Source organism: Rhododendron vialii, chromosome 11a, assembly GCF_030253575.1.
Source record: "Rhododendron vialii isolate Sample 1 chromosome 11a, ASM3025357v1".
Lineage (NCBI taxonomy): Eukaryota > Viridiplantae > Streptophyta > Magnoliopsida > Ericales > Ericaceae > Rhododendron > Rhododendron vialii.
In genome coordinates, this window is record NC_080567.1 from 560,001 (window position 1) to 565,000 (window position 5,000).

Sequence of the window (5,000 nt, forward strand, 5' to 3'; positions counted from 1 at the left end):
CAACAACCAAGATGACGGGTAACGCTGGGTAATGGCTAAGAAGTTGCTAGGCAACGGCAAGCAAGTTGCTGGGTAACGGCTAAAAAGTTGCTGGTTAACGGCTAAGAATTTGCTGGGTACCGGCTAAAAAGTAGCTTGTCGCCGGGCAAATCAATGCAAGCACCAATATGTTCTTGTCGAAACGCCCCAAAAACTCTTGTTTAGTCGCCATCTTTTGGGACTTTCGCAATGTTAGTTTAAAATCTTTTTTAATTTTTATTTTTAGATGTTTTTAAGTCTTAATTTAAACATTTTCTATTATAGATGCCTTATTTTTCAACTCAATATATTTACCTAATTATTGTGTAGCTTGTTTATAATTTTTTGTGATTTTTTCTTACTTTTTTTGTATTTTTTTGTATTTTTTATGATTTTTATCTATTTATTTTTTGTTTAATTAATATAAAATTATCCTTTTGGCAAAAAATTCTGAATTTTTTGGAGGAGTTGCTTCATATTTTTGTGAAGATGTCCCAATTCAAAGTTTATGAAAAAAAGTTGCGATGCTCAAAAAAACCCCTATTGCTTCAGTTCGGACACATTGATGTTCCTTCCTGCCACAAGAGCAAAGGCTAATTTTACTACTATAGGGGGGGGTGGTGTCCCTCCCTTGGGGAAGCCGAGGCCACCCGACGCCGGGTGCCAAGGCACGTTGCTATCGAGACCACCCGGGCAAATCTTGGCCATTTGGCCTCGGTTACTCGAGAAAACACTACCCGTCGGTAATGCACGGAAAAAAGACCGAAATGCCCCTAAATCGAAATGCTATATTAAGTCGTCCCGCAAGGCAATGCACAGCTCTATCGAGCAGAGCAGGACTCTATCGGGCAATTCTTGGCCATTTGGCCTTGGTTACCCCTGGAAGCACTACCCGTGGGTAATGCTCGGAAAAAAGACCGAAATACCCCGGAGGCGAAATGTTATTTTTACCCGTCCCGTGGGGCAAAGCATGACTCTATCGGGCAAAGAAAAACTATGTCGGGCAAATGTTGGCGGTTTGGCCACAGAAACCCGTAAAGAGATGACCCGTTGGTAACGCTAGAAAAAAATGCCCGGGTAAAGGCAAGGCCTAGCCAAGGAATGGCAGAGCAAACAATGACACTATCGGGCAGAAACTAGAACTCCATGGCCGTTTGGTCTCAAAATGCTCGTGCTTTCGAGTCCCGTTGGGAATGCTGGCAGACTCACATCCTCCATGATGCATTGGTGTTCCCATGGGGGATGCCTCCTTGCTGAGAGGTAAGCTTGCTACCTTGGTGGTGAGCGCCGGCTAACGGATACCTGTTGGCTATGGCACAGTCCCGATGATGCATTGGTGTCCCCGCACGGAAAAGCGTAACTGGCTAATGGTCTTTCATTCCTAATGCCACGTTGCGTAGCCCAGGGGTTGCCTCCTTGTTGAGGGAGAAGCTTGTCGCTTAGGCGGCGAGCGCTGGTTGATGGTTCTCCATTGGCTATGGCACTGTCCCTTGGGTAATTTTCCTCAATGATGCATTGGTGTCCCTTTCGAGGGATGCCTCCTTGCTGAGAGGTAAGCTCGATGCCTTGGCGGTGAGCGCCGGCTGATGGATATCCGTTGGCTATGGCACATTCCCGATGACGCATTGGTGTCCCCGCACGGAAAAGCGAAACTGGCTAATGGTCTTTGATTCCTAATGCCACGTTGCGTAGCCCAGGGGTTGCCTCCATGTCGAGGGAGAAGCTTGTCGCTTAGGCGGCGAGCGCCGGTTGATGGTTCTCCATTGGCTATGGCACTGTCCCTTGGGTAATTTTCCTCCATGATGCATTGGTGTCCCTTTCGGGGGATGCCTCCTTGCTGAGAGGTAAGCTCGTCGCCTTGGCGGTGAGCGCCGGCTGATGGATATCCGTTGGCTATGGCCCAGTCCCGATGACGCATTGGTGTCCCCGCACGGAAAAGCGAAACTGGCTAATGGTCTTTGATTCCTAATGCCACGTTGCGTAGCCCAGGGGTTGCCTCCTTGTCGAGGGAGAAGCTTGTCGCTTAGGCGGCGAGCGCCGGTTGATGGTTCTCCATTGGCTATGGCACTGTCCCTTGGGTAATTTTCCTCCATGATGCATTGGTGTCCCTTTCGGGGGATGCCTCCTTGCTGAGAGGTAAGCTTGCCGCCTTGGCGGTGAGCGCCGGCTGATGGATATCCGTTGGCTATGGCACAATCCCGATGATGCATTGGTGTCCCCGCACGGAAAAGCGAAACTGGCTAATGGTCTTTGATTCCTAATGCCACGTTGCGTAGCCCAGGGGTTGCCTCCTTGTCGAGGGAGAAGCTTGTCGCTTAGGCGGCGAGCGCCGGTTGATGGTTCTCCATTGGCTATGGCACTGTCCCTTGGGTAATTTTCCTCCATGATGCATTGGTGTCCCTTTCGGGGGATGCCTCCTTGCTGAGAGGTAAGCTTGTCGCCTTGGCGGTGAGCGCCGGCTGATGGATATCCGTTGGCTATGGCACAATCCCGATGATGCATTGGTGTCCCCGTACGGAAAAGCGAAACTGGCTAATGGTCTTTCATTCCTAATGCCACGTTGCGTAGCCCAGGGGTTGCCTCCTTGTTGAGGGAGAAGCTTGTCGCTTAGGCGGCGAGCGCCGGTTGATGGTTCTCCATTGGCTATGGCACTGTCCCTTGGGTAATTTTCCTCCATGATGCATTGGTGTCCCTTTCGGGGGATGCCTCCTTGCTGAGAGGTAAGCTCGTCGCCTTGGCGGTGAGCGCCGGCTGATGGATATCCGTTGGCTATGGCACAGTCCCGATGACGCATTGGTGTCCCCGTACGGAAAAGCGAAACTGGCTAATGGTCTTTGATTCCTAATGCCACGTTGCGTAGCCCAGGGGTTGCCTCCTTGTTGAGGGAGAAGCTTGTCGCTTAGGCGGCGAGCGCCGGTTGATGGTTCTCCATTGGCTATGGCACTGTCCCTTGGGTAATTTTCCTCCATGATGCATTGGTGTCCCTTTCGGGGGATGCCTCCTTGCTGAGAGGTAAGCTCGTCGCCTTGGCGGTGAGCGCCGGCTGATGGATATCCGTTGGCTATGGCCCATTCCCGATGACGCATTGGTGTCCCCGCACGGAAAAGCGAAACTGGCTAATGGTCTTTGATTCCTAATGCCACGTTGCGTAGCCCAGGGGTTGCCTCCTTGTCGAGGGAGAAGCTTTTCGCTTAGGCGGCGAGCGCCGGTTGATGGTTCTCCATTGGCTATGGCACTGTCCCTTTGGTAATTTTCCTCCATGATGCATTGGTGTCCCTTTCGGGGGATGCCTCCTTGCTGAGAGGTAAGCTTGTCGCCTTGGCGGTGAGCGCCGGCTGATGGATATCCATTTGCTATGGCACAAACCCGATGGATCTCGTCCATTGGCAACGGCCCTGTCCCTTCGAAAAAACTATCTTAATGATGCATTGGTGTTGAAACCTTTAGGGGCAGGGACACCGTTGCGGAGAGGTAAGTTTGTAGATGCTTTTATGTGAAGCCAAAATGTTTTCTAAATTCATTGTTCATCAAAAAATCAAAAAATGAATTCGCAAAAATCTTCCTTGATGACGCATTGGCGTGTCCTTCGGTGATTGCCTATATGCTGAGGGGTAAGCAAAGTTATGTTTTAAAAATTCTTCCTCGACGATGCATTGGTGTTCATTTAGGGAATGCCTTCTTGCTGAGGGGTAAGCATGTCGTTTAGGCGTCATGCGCTGGCCGGTGGTCCTACATTGGCTATGGCAATGTCCCGTCGGAAAGCTTCCTTGATGATGCATTGGTGTTGTAACCCTTCGGGGAAGCCCCACCCTTGCGGAGAGGTAAGCTCGTTGCTGCTCGAAAATTCTTCCTCGATGACGCATTGGTGTTCCCTTTGGGGGATGCCTTCTTGTTGAGAGGTAAGCTGGTCGTCTATTTCAATGAGATGGGTGGCGAGCGCCGGCCGATTGATCTTTTCAATTGGCTACGGCAATGTACCTTCGGTAATCTTCCTCCATGATGCATTGGTGTCCCTTTCGGGGGATGCCTCCTTGCTGAGAGGTAAGCTTGTCGCCTTGGCGGTGAGCGCCGGCTGATGGATATCCGTTGGCTATGGCACAATCCCGATGACGCATTGGTGTCCCCGTACGGAAAAGCGAAACTGGCTAATGGTCTTTGATTCCTAATGCCACGTTGCGTAGCCCAGGGGTTGCCTCCTTGTTGAGGGAGAAGCTTGTCGCTTAGGCGGCGAGCGCCGGTTGATGGTTCTCCATTGGCTATGGCACTGTCCCTTGGGTAATTTTCCTCCATGATGCATTGGTGTCCCTTTCGGGGGATGCCTCCTTGTTGAGAGGTAAGCTCGTCGCCTCGGCGGTGAGCGCCGGCTGATGGATATCCGTTGGCTATGGCACATTCCCGATGACGCATTGGTGTCCCCGCACGGAAAAGCGAAACTGGCTAATGGTCTTTGATTCCTAATGCCACGTTGCGTAGCCCAGGGGTTGCCTCCTTGTTGAGGGAGAAGCTTGTCGCTTAGGCGCCGAGCGCCGGTTGATGGTTCTCCATTGGCTATGGCACTGTCCCTTTGGTAATATTCCTCCATGATGCATTGTTGTCCCTTTTGGGGGATGCCTCCTTGCTGAGAGGTAAGCTCGTCGCCTTGGCGGTGAGCGCCGGCTGATGGATATCCATTTGCTATGGCACAAGCCCGATGGATCTCGTCCATTGGCAACGGCCCTGTCCCTTCGAAAAAACTATCTTAATGATGCATTGGTGTTGAAACCCTTAGGGGCGGGGACACCGTTGCGGAGAGGTAAGTTTGTAGATGCTTTTATGTGAAGCCAAAATGTTTTCTAAATTCATCGTTCATCAAAAAATCAAAAAATGAATTTGCAAAAATCTTCCTTGATGACGCATTGGCGTGTCCTTCGGTGATTGCCTATATGCTGAGGGGTAAGCAAAGTTATGTTTTAAAAATTCTTCCTCGACGATGCATTGGTGTT